The sequence below is a fragment of the Pongo abelii genome, chromosome 1, assembly GCF_028885655.2.
Source record: "Pongo abelii isolate AG06213 chromosome 1, NHGRI_mPonAbe1-v2.0_pri, whole genome shotgun sequence".
NCBI lineage: Eukaryota > Metazoa > Chordata > Mammalia > Primates > Hominidae > Pongo > Pongo abelii.
This window is the reverse complement of record NC_071985.2, coordinates 160,530,802-160,543,363: the sequence shown is the minus strand read 5'-3', so window position 1 is coordinate 160,543,363 and position 12,562 is coordinate 160,530,802. Positions and strand designations below refer to the sequence as shown.

At 34.2% G+C, this 12,562-nt stretch overlaps 1 long non-coding RNA gene across 1 annotated transcript in view; it reads left to right on the top strand.

The window, feature by feature from the left end:
- The window catches only part of LOC134759449 (uncharacterized), a 485,506-nt gene that overhangs the window by 253,746 nt on the left and 219,198 nt on the right, over positions 1 to 12,562 (top strand). The gene's annotated exons all lie outside the window — the stretch shown is intronic.

The following is a 12,562-nucleotide window of genomic DNA, read 5'->3' as shown; positions in this document are numbered from 1 at the left end:
CAGTCTACAAATTGTACAGATCTTAAAATGAGAGAAACTCCAACATACCGAAATTCTATTTAAAAAAAAATCTGGCATTATTCCTGGAGCTCTTGGCTCTGTAGCACTTAATGAAACACTCATGATAGATGAGCAGTCTCCCTGTCATGCCTATAAAGGAATGCTTGATGATTTTATTAACACAGGCAGTGCTGAAACCTCTGTTTAATGAACATTCTAATGATGCCCCCTATGCTAACAAAGTTAAGGAAAATAACAAGGAAGAACGAACAGATGACAGAAGGCATACTTCTGATCATAACATTGAAACACGTTGTGGGTGTCTAACAGATAATCATGTGCTCCACAATAGTATGCAATACATAGACTTAGGCCTAGCGAAAGAAAAAGTCTGATGTTTAACTTATAACTAGCAATAGCACCACAATATAATGTGCTTTAAAAAACAAAGTCTTAATTTTGAGGATTTATGTTATTTAAATCATAATCTGAATTATCATAATATTTTTTAATACTTGAGAATTCTTTAAATGGAATTAGGAAACCAAACACAAAATGAGCTGCTTAAAGTTTCATTTGCTCAAAGAGAAACCAACAAGCCAAGGCAGAATCTGCAGAAATCACTGCCAGTCTAAATATGTAAAATATTTTTCTAAAGTCCATAAAACTGTTCAGATAAAACTTTGGTAATAATAAAATAAGGGAATTGTGAAACCACAAATGACATACTTCTTTGTATTTAACCTTCGTTCTCATTGCAAAAGTATTAATGTCACTTGTAGATACCATTTTATTATCCAATTCCTGCTAATCCCTTACAATCTAGTTTAGAATTTGGATACTCTAGGAAGCATCTCTTAAACCCCTCCACTGCCTCTCCGATGTGCCCTCATTACTTTGCCTTCATTATATAATTTCTTACATTGTATTTACATGTCTTGTTTACTTGTTTGCCTTAATGAGATTATGATGTCCTGGAAGAGAGAACTGCTGGCTTACTTGGAATTGTAACTCTGTTTAGCAATTGACCTAGTATTTTTGAATGAGTGCATCAATGAAGGTATAAATGAATATCTGCATTCATTATGCAAACCAATCCTGATTTGTAAAATTATTATTATTATTATTTTTTTTTTTTTTGAGACTGAGTCTCACTCTGGTGCCTAGGCTGGAATGCAATGGTTCGATCTCGGCTCACTGCAGCCTCCGCCTCCTGGGTTCAAAGGATTCTCCTGCCTCAGGCTCCCCAGTAGCTAGGATTACAAGTGCGCACCATCATACCAGGCTAATTTTTGTATTTATAGTAGAGAGGCAGTTTCACCATGCTGGCCGGACTGGTCTCAAACTCCTGACCTCAGGTGATCCGCCCGCCTCGGCCTTCCAAAGTTCTGGGATTACAGGCGTGAGCCACCATGCCCAGCATGTAAAATCATTTTTGAAGTATGACCCAAAATAACACATGTGTTTTTGCAGATTATCATAAAGTTGAGGTGGAACGTCTATTTGATCTATTTGACTATTAAAAAAACTGGTCATAGTGCTTTCGCTAGATACAGAAAAATGACAAATCAAGAAACAAACATTTGAACGCTCACTGTGAGTGCACAAATACAAATACTTTGTAAGTGTGTTTTATATATATATATATACGCACACATATATATATACATATATATCAGCTCTAATGATATATATGTATATGCTGTGTATATATGTATATCTCTCTATATATATCAGCTCTATAAAATGAAAATATAATTGAACAATATTTTCCTTTCTCTTAAAACATGGAAATAAGTCTTAAAAGGTACATGTTTAAAATGTAAGTTCTTATTTGTTTAAATCCAAGCAAACTTTTAAACTAAGAGTTAGCCATAATAAGGAGAATTTCATTTTTGTTTTCCTCTGGAGAGGATTGCTGTTTGAATATAAGGTATTTACATATCATTCATTCCAGAACTGACATTAAATTTTACTGAAAGATGAAATTCTTTTTTAGCAAAAGTTATTATTTCAATTATACATTTATAATATTTTTGATAAATATACTGAAGGTACAAATTTATGCTACAGTAAAATTTAGTAAATGCACATGATACTAAAGCCACAAAGTAGATTCACGTGTTTTACCATACATTTGTAAGTACACAATTTATAATGTCAATTACAAGAGAGAAACATTTATCTTTGATAATCAGTTTATGTTGCACTGGCTTCCTTTTTTCTCTTTTAAATCACTTTAAATTACTCTTAGAAAATATTTACTGTAATTTTGAAGAATGTATCTTATTGATGTAGTATATGTATTAAGATGTGTTCAGAATAAATATAAAATATGGACATTAATAAATTATATATCCATTCACCTCACATCATTAAACATGTAAATTTTACAATTAATTCAAATTATATATACATATATAAAAGTCAAGATTTCAATGACTTATTTTATGAATAAAATATATTTCCCTCAAGATAACAAGATAAGCCTATAATATTGAGACTTTCACAACATTTCAAATCTAATTTAACATGTTATGAACTTAGAAATACTCCATTACTAGCTTTATAGCACAATTATTTTCATTGAGGCACTCCTCTTCTTTGATAATCTTTTTTTTTTTAGTCAAATTGCTCTGTATTTACATAAAAACTCTGTTTAAGGTATAAATTAGAGGTAGTAGACGCAAAAGTATTTAACAAGGTCATTATTCAGATTTGAAGAGTTCCTGCACTTCGCAATGCATCAAACAGTAATTTGTAATTGACAGTTTTCTTACCTAGAGTGCTTCTCAGACAAGAGATTGTTCTCCAAAGACAGTCAGCTGGGTAAATGTCAGAGGCTCAAAAAGTAAATTATGGTGCAAACAGTGTTGATATTTCTATGAAATGGAAGAAAAGCATATTTATTTCTAAAATATAGAATTTTATTTAAAACAAGTGAAAACCTTCTATTGTGACCTTTACAAGTTTCCAAACAGTGACGAATTTGGTCATTACAAATAACCTTTTCCAGAAAGAGCTTTACCATTTGGGACTTTCATTTAGTAATATATGTGAATTAATTTTCTTTCTACAAAATGACTCATGTTATTAAATTTTTTATGAGATATTTTATTCCTGATACTACAGGTTTAAAGACATTTTGGAAGGAAAAACAGTAAGGGAGCAACCATATGGTAATGTATCATTTGAACTTATTGGGAGGAAATTAGTCATTTTTTGGTTTCTTCATTCTATACAGAACAATGTTGTATTTGTGTGAATGTTATGGGTAATTATGTCTACCAATGTTCTTTATATAGAGCTTAGTGTAATTTTATTCGGAAGCTCTTTCCAACTAAACAAACAGGTGTATTCTCTGGACGCATTGTTATTATTTGTTTGGAATATGGAACTTTTTTGCTGTATAAATAATGTGGTTGTTGTTTTAGGCTGTTTTCCAAGTTAGCCTCCACTACATTTTTTTTAATTTTCGGAGACTCAAAGAAAGTATAAATAAAATGTATGTGCATGATATATACAATTATGTATGTATATGACCATATAAGATTAAATAGAAGATTATGAACATAACTAAAAGGGTGGATAAATAGCATTACCACAAGCCCTAAGTAGCTTGCATAATAACATCACTATTGGAAAATGGGTTCCAAATACCAACTTGGAGCTATAGAATCACATCCTGGCCTGATATACCTAACAAAAATGTTCTTTCTCCTCAATCCCACATTTCTAAAACACTGAAAACCTAGAGGACTGCAGGTCTGATTCACTGATTGGGGTTTCTTCTGCCTATGATAGGGTTTCTGAAAGGTCGAGGTAGGGAGTATGCAACAGGACATGAGGGATGAAGATGCTACAAAAGATGAGGTTATTTTCTTGGTTTAAAATCCATCTCAATTTTTCCTGAGGGTTTTAAAAAACAAAAACAAAAACGAAACAAAACAAAAATAACTTTTCTACCTCTATCCTCCTAGAAATTGCTGTCTCTGCCAGTCTTCATTGTTAAGCAGATGCTGAATTGCACACTCTACAAACCACTGGGAGCATGGAATACTTTCTACCAGATTATCTACACAACCTAATGGGGAGAGCTGATTGTCTTAAGTAAGCTAATACATAATCGAGGGGGTGGCATTATCAAGTTCCAAAATATCCTTAAGATTTCTTGGCCGGGCACAGTGGCTCCTGCCTGTAATCGCAGCACTTTGGGAGGCCAAGGCAGGCAGATCACCAGGTCAAGAGATCGAGACCATCCTGGCCAACCTGGTGAAACCCCGTCTCTACTAAAAATACAAAAATTAGCTGGGCGTGGTAGTGGGCGCCTGTAGTCCCAGCTGCTCAGGAGGCTGAGGCAGGAGAATCACTTGAACCCAGGAGGCAGAGAGGAGAATCGCTTGAACCCAGGAGACGGAGGTTGCAGTGAGCCAAGGTTGTGCCACTGCACTCCAGCCTGGCAACAGAGTGAGACTCTCTCTCAAAAAAAAAAAAAAAAAAAAAAAAAAAAGAAGAAGAAAGAAAAGAAAAAGAAAGATTTCTTAAAAATTGTGTCAATATTTATTGGAAAGTGAAGAAGACTAGATTTATATCTTTTTTCTCGGTTATATATGAGAGGTAGTGAACTTCCCTGACTACTCTATTTGTAATGGTAACCACAAATTCTTTCCTCTTATCCTGTTTTATATTTTTTCAGATATTACTGTTTATTTTCTGCTTCTTCCACTGGAATAAAGGCTTCATTGACGCAGGTGCTTTTGTTTTGTGTAACTTCCTGTGATATCCTCAGATACAAGAACAGTGACTGGCATATAGTAGACATTAAATAAACATTTGTGAAATGAATGATTGAATGAATACCAACTCAGAGGCTTAGGTGCTTTGAAACATGTTTCACCTTGATGATACTTGTTTACGTTCATTTTATCTTACACACTACTAACCACATACTTTCTTCATGCAAAGAACTTTTTAGATACCTGACCATGACTGCTTTACAGATAGATTACTTGCTCGAGCCACTTTCCTCCAATGCAGCTCTCTTTCCATAGAAGTCAGTTGGCCTGTCCCCTTTCTCACTGAACCTGACTTCAAGGCCACAGCTCAAACAGTCCACCTGTTTGTCCTTTTCTACAAATTAGGCACTACATGGTTAGAAGTTGCATAGGAAGATAAATGGAAAAACAACAAAGTGGATGAGAGAGAGAGAAAGTTTTTATGAAGCTCTCTAGTCAGAAGCAACCAAGGAAAAACCATGACTCAAAAAAAAACGTAATTAGAAAATGTCCGTAATTTATAGAAACTACCGTACATTGCATGAAAGGATAATTTGCTCATGCAGTCTGTTTGGATTCTGACGAGCTGAGAGAAATCTACACACTTTATGCATGAGTGTGTCAGAAAGAGCAATAGGTGTCATGGAGGTAATAATACAGCCTAATTCAAGGTGCTGGGCATGCCACTAAAACATATTTCCTGCTTCCTTTGTATCTGTGACAAACAAACTACTAGTGCCCCTATAAAACTCATCCCTTTATTTGAACACACAAGACACACAAAAGCATAAAATATTATTACTTTTGCAATGCTCTTATGTAGCACAGATGATGTGGAAGCTAGGCTGGATCTGAATGAATGTTGGCCTGAATGTTTATTTGTTTTGGTGACTAGTCTGATTTCGTATTAAGATTTCAGGTATATTAATGAAAAGCATATATTGAAAAACAATGGTTTAAAAAGGTAATAATAAATCAGAATCTGGCAAACTATGAACAGGACTAAAAAAAAAGACAAAAAAAAGTTAAACATAAGTCTCACATTTATCTCAGGTTAGTCACAACTCCCACAACCATTTACTAAGGACCAATTAATGCCAATTGCAGTATAAGAAGATATAATGAACACGATGAAAACTCTGACTTCAATTCCAATAACGTGTTTTGTTTTAAATATCTAGGATGTTCCAGGCACTACAAGAAGCACTAGATTTAAAGACAACTATCCTGCTGAAAAATTGGCATATGTCCGCCTTGCCACTTCTAGTTATGTTACAATTTACTTCCACTCTCTCTTATTTTATTTTATTGACACAGGGCCTCACTCTGTCACCCAGACTGGAGTGCAGTGGTGCAATCTCAGCTCACTGCAGCCTCTGCCTCCTGGGTTTAAGCGATTCTCCCACCTCAGCTTCCCGAGTATCTGGAACTACAGGTGCGCACCACCATGCCCGGCTAATTGTTGTATTTTTTTGGTAGATGGGGGGTTTCACCATGTTGGCCAGGCTGGCCTTGAACTCCTGACCTCAAGTGAGCTGCCTGCCTTGGCCTTCCAAAGTGCTGGGATTACAGGTGTCAGCCACTGAACCCGGCCTCTCTCCTATTTTAAATAATTTTATTTTTACATGCTATCATAATTTCCTAGACACATAATCATCTAATATATTTAACATTATTGTACTGGTTAAATACTTCAAAGTCACAATACTGTAATAGGTCTACTGTTACTGTAAATACTTGCATCTTGAGAATATAAACACAATATAACCTTCAATCAATATACTTCTCAAAAGAATCAGATACTTTGTGGGAGTTTATGCCTAAATTCATATGTATAACATCCTATTCTGATTTCAGAATATTCTCAGTGAAAATGACAGGCATACGTAATCTAATGAAACTAGAGCAGAAGATATTAGCATCTATGGAAGGCCTGATATTTTCAAAGTATATGTCTAATAAATAAAATTTCATACAATGGGATTTAGATAGTAGCTTAAAATAATAGTTACTATTCAGTGGGAATTTATTTTATGGTAAGAAGTGTGCTAGATGCTTTAGATACTAATCTGTAATTTAATTTTACAGACATTTCCGTGGATTAGATCTATATTCCTTACTTTACAGAAAGTAAATTTAGGCTTGGAGAGATTAAGACTTGTAGAAATAAGAGAAGACTAGAACATCTGGAATTTCAATTCTCGAGGTTCCTCAAAACACTAAAGTCTTTGCTCTTTCTACTTAAGTATGCTGACTCTCAATTCTTAATTGAATGAACTAGTCAAAAATGACACTTAAAAACAAATTACTTAGAAGTACCCCTTTACAACCCTCCTTAATAATGCTGATCCCACGAATCAAATAAAATCTTCCCATTTAAATACTACAGAACTTTATGGCATCTTTGCCTTTTTTAGAAACACTGTACTTTGTTTTTGTAGCATTATTATCTATTTGCCGGTTTTGGCTGTTTTATGAAACTGTATTGTGGGATAGTGACACAAAGTTTAAGAGTATATTTTAAACTGGCCAGGTGTGGTGGCTCACCCCTTTAATCCCGGCACTTTGGGAGGCTGAGGTAGGAGGATTGTTTGAGTCTAAGAGTTTGAAACCAGCCTGGGCAACATAACAAGACCCTGTCTCGAAAACAAAAAAACAAAAAACTTAGCCAGGTTTGGTGGCACGTGCCTGAAGTCCCAGCTACTCAGGAGGCTGAGATGGGAGGATTGCTTGAGCCCAGGAGTTTGAGGCTGCAGTGAGCCATAATTGTGCCACTACACTCAGCCTAGGAGACAAGGCGAGATCCTGTCTCACTCTCTTAATGAATCTTTTTGAACAGGAATAAACATTCCTACTTGGTCTTGCCTGTAGGCATACAAATCCACCTAATATGTAGAAGTCCTCTCATGGTAGGCAGAACAATGAAACTTCCCACTACTCAAAGATGTCTATGTCCTAATCCTAGGAACCTATGATTATGTTATGTTGCCTGGCAAAATAGAGTTAAGGTTACAGATAGAATTAAGGTCTCCAGTTAACTGACTTTAGGGAGATAATCTTGTATTATCCAGGAGGGTCTAATTTAATCACAAGAGTGGAAGACAGTCAGAGGGAAATGTGACTATGGAATGTGTCAGAGTGATGTGAGGCGAGCAAGACTGGACAGGCAATTTCAGCTTTGAAGATAGTGGAAGGGAACATGACCCGAAGAATGCAGGTAGCTGCTAGAAGCTGGAAGGGCAAGATAGTAGATTTTTTTTTCTTTCTTTTTTTTTTTTTGTCTACAGTATCCAGAAAATAATCTATCCCTTCCAACGCCTAGATTTTATTCCAGTGAGATTCATTTTAGACTAAGGAAATACAAAACTGTAAGATAATCAAATTGATTTGTTTTCAGATACTAAGTTTGTGGTAATTGGTTTTAGCAGCTATAGAAAATGTATACATCTCTCTTGGCTGCTGTTTCTTCTAGGCTAACAACAATTTTGGTAGATGTCAATCAATGTATATTGATGTGACAAAGTAACACTTTCTGTATTAAATTTTTGTGGGGTTCTAGTCCATTGATAATTCCTTTGTTGGAAAATCAGTAAAGAGGTTTTTTACTATGATGAAATGAAAATCTGACCTTGTCCTGGAGCTACAGAGTATGGTTACAAATCATGTTATATGCTTTGAGAACATATGCTATTCTTCCCTGTTAGTCCTGAACATAATTTTTGATAGAATGAATGGCTGAATAAATATGAGTAGCCTCATGTTTATCCTCTTCATAGTTCTTCCTTGCACAAAAGTTCCATCCTCACTTCTTCCAATAAAATAAAAGGAGTTTCCTTAGCAATTTCTATATTTGAGTTACTTCAACCATAAAGTGCTAATATTTTCTAATTTTTAGAAAAAGGATACAACATAAGAACATCATGGCAAGTTCTCCATCTAAACATTTAGAAGATGTGAGAAAAATTTTAACTTCTGTATCTATTCTCTCAAATCCAATTATATTCCCCAAACAAATTAAAGACACTAGCTAGATCAATGTTGCTGTTATATTCCAGGAACAATGCTGGAATTATATAGAAAAAGAGAGAAAGAATACATGAAAGGAAATATTGTAGTGCCACCAGGACGCTGTTCAGCTTGTGGAGTGTCTGTGGAAAACTTCTTTTAATTTATGCCCATTGGGAAAAATCTACAATCACAATTTTTGGTTTTACAAAATTCTTTCATTATTTCTGGGAAGCTTTTTATGTATGCATACAACCTCCTCTTTCAGTGTATGGCATTGAAGACACTCCCAACTTCTTCGAAATTCAGGGATGAGCCTCTAATTTTCAGTTGCCATTTCCACTCTTTTCAAACCAACTCAGCTGTGGTTTCACAATATTTTACTTGTTTCGTAAGTTGGCCTAAATTATTCTCCACTAAATATAGAGTAGAATTTATTTGCTCAATAAAGGTGTAATTCTTTGTTTTCTTTTCTACTTTGCCTTTTGGAACAGACATATGTGCCTTAGCATCCTCCCTTGAATTATGTTTATGGAGGCCTGTGTGGAAAAACATATGAAGATTATGACTTCTGAATGCAAATGCACCTATCGTGTATGGGAATTGTCTCAGTCCCATTTTCCTCATGTAGGGTAATACTCTACAGAAGGAATCTCTATTGGCAAGGCAGCTCGTAACTCAAGCCTGCAGTCTGTTTTTTGTTCTTCATGGTGTATGTGTCATTTTCGGTGTATATTCCTTTGAGTCTAGACTTCAAATATTTCCCAACAATGTTACCTCAGGGCATGTGAAATACATGCTTTTTGTTTATAATACATCTGTAGCCTTCAATTCACCTACAAATGATTGAAATATTCCATGCTGAGGACACTTCTCAAATCCAAAAGTTTTTAATAACTCCCAGGAGCAGTCATTCCAGTCATGAAAACAGGGATTAAAATTACTCTATGCCTCTGTTGAGAGGCATCTGTCAATATTTTCTTGACGTTTGACTGGTTTGTAAGATTTATTCAAGATAACTCTGAGACTGTGCCCCTCATCATTTTTTTCCATCAATTTGGGATAGTGTCAACTTTCCATTTGTCTAGTTCAAACAATAACATGAGTTACGTGTAGGTATACTTACTTTTCCTTTCATATATTAAAATTTTTTTATCAAGTGTGGGCTTCTCTTATCCCAGTTCAATGAACATATCTTTCTTCATTTTATTTTACTTTCTAAAAAATCTGTTATTTGAAGTATTTTTTACTGAATTTTGAGCAAAATTTCTTTATTTATTTTTAGATTCAATAATTCCTGGATTATGAATTTAAGTTCTTACTTTTGCACTATTTTTTGCAAAGTTCCATTAAATATATATTTTTTCTCTCCACCTAATTTCAATAAGATGCTATGTTCCCTTTCTAAGTAAAGAAACTTATCCTCTTTATATTTATTCAAAAAATCTATCCTTCCCTTATGGCTGTGGTACCTGAAACCCATAACCATAATAAGCATTTTTATAATGCTGAATCTAGAATCAATTTCAAATGAGGTAATGCTGGTGGATTATGGTTTCAGGCTTCAGGAACCCATGAATAAAGCATAGAAATAAGCCAGAGAGCAAACATGAACCCATCTGCCTTCTGTATTAATGACTAGCCAATATCCCATTTTTAAAAATTCGTCTCATTCATTTTTTTTTCATTTATCAAACAATTCAATTGTGGTTGACTTAATTATTTTAAAAAGTATGATTGTGGTAAGCTCTATGGAAAATTAATAAATCAGATTGAGGAGACTAGAGCATGAGGGGCACGGAGGTAACTCTTCGATAGAGTGGTCAAAAAATATGATTGCATCTTCATTTCACCCACAACAATAGAATCCAGTTAAAATGATTTGTTTGGACTTTGTGTGTGGAGCAGTGGTTGTGTTGCCATGTCACCTATTAACCTTCGATATCTTGATATCGTCAGAACTGAGAAGGGCAGAATATGAATACCTTGGTAAGGAATTTCCAGACAAAGGAAATAGCTTTTGTATGTTTGTGGCACAGCAAGGAGTGAGAGAGGTGAAAAGAGTGATAGATAATGACATCACAGAGAAAAGAGGAGGGCGACCTAACCAGCAACATCCAAAAGTAGAGATCGTGGCTAAAAGCAAGACTGGAATCGAGTTTTCTTCTCCTTCCCTAGTCAAAACCTTGAAATCTATACACTCATATGTTCTCTTGGACCCTAAGCAGATTAAAAACAATTATTAAAAGCCCAAGTATTTGGCTTATCTCAATGACTCATGGGCAGACAGTAATATAGAAAGTAGCAATGATAACAGGATAATATAGAACCCTAGCTGTGTCCATTAGATACATGACTACATGACCCAATGGATAGTAAGATCATATCAGCCATTCTTCCTCTCTTGGGAAGAAGTGAGTAAATGAGTGTAGATGAATGGACCAGATATGTATATTTCAATCCCATTTTGGAGCGAGCTCTGTAGAAATCTCTTTTTCAATGAAAAGTGGGTCTAAGAAGAGAAATATTTACTGCTAACTTCTATTATTAACTGTTAACAATGCAGCTTATCATTTTGAAAGTCATCTAATGTATAGGAAATCCTCTAGCACAAACCTTGTAAATAACAATGTTTTTAAATGATTTGCCAACAATACTTATATTAACATGACAGCTTAGCTTTAGAGCTGTCCATAATAAGACTGCTAAAAGGTCATTGTGAAATGTTAATATAAAATAATATTTTATTCTAGACAAAAATGTGATAGTTTATAAGCTGGTATTGTGTTAAGATTTATTTTTCAGTAAATTTTCCACAAACTTGATGAAAATGTTCTCAAGCAGATGGAAATATTATAAACCTTAAAAGAAATCAATGCTGGGTCAACCTTTTTCTTACCTATTTTAAAGTCTCTATTAAGAATGATTAATTCCAGTAATATTAACCTGTATGTCTCTAACAATAAGAAATCTCAACCCCCTAAATAAACTCATCTCTTAACAAAGGCAGCAGGTGACATAATAACACAACCACTGCTGTACACACACAAATCCCAAACTAGTTGTTTTAAGTGGATGCTATTGGTCTGGGTGAATTGAAGATGTAATCATAAGTTTTTTGTTTTGATCTTAGGAAAAAAAGACTCCAATGTTATAGAAATGACTGAGAAGATTATTTTTAAGTGAAAAAAAGTACTTGTTCTAGTTATTAACAAAACCATTGAAAATTCACACCAAATAGATATAGAAAAAATCACGTATAATGTCTTCAAATGTATTTTCTAACATAGCTTTTTAATAAAATAGGGAACAATGTGTATATTGCTTTGGATATTATTTTCACAATAGCATATACTGTGCTTCTATTTCCATGTCAATAAACATATATCTATGTTAGCTTTATAAATTACTTCATTCCTTTACTGGACATTTCAAATACAGTAATACATATGTCAAGTATAGTGAACATATTTCACAATGTGGACATTCCATATTTTAGTTAACCATATTATTATAAATAAAATTATGGTGAACATCCATGCATAGCAATTTTTACAGGATTTTTTTAGGAGGACAGTGTGGATGGAGGAAAGTTATTCCAAAAAAATGTTTACATTTTATAGTTTGTTGCACAAATTGTTAAATTTTCCTACTGAAATTTCATATGAGTTTTTCTTTCTACTTCTAATGTATGAGAGTGCTTATACAAAACTGATTATGCTGGAAAATATCATTAATTTCCTCATTATACAAGAAATAAGGGAAGCTATATGTTTTGTACA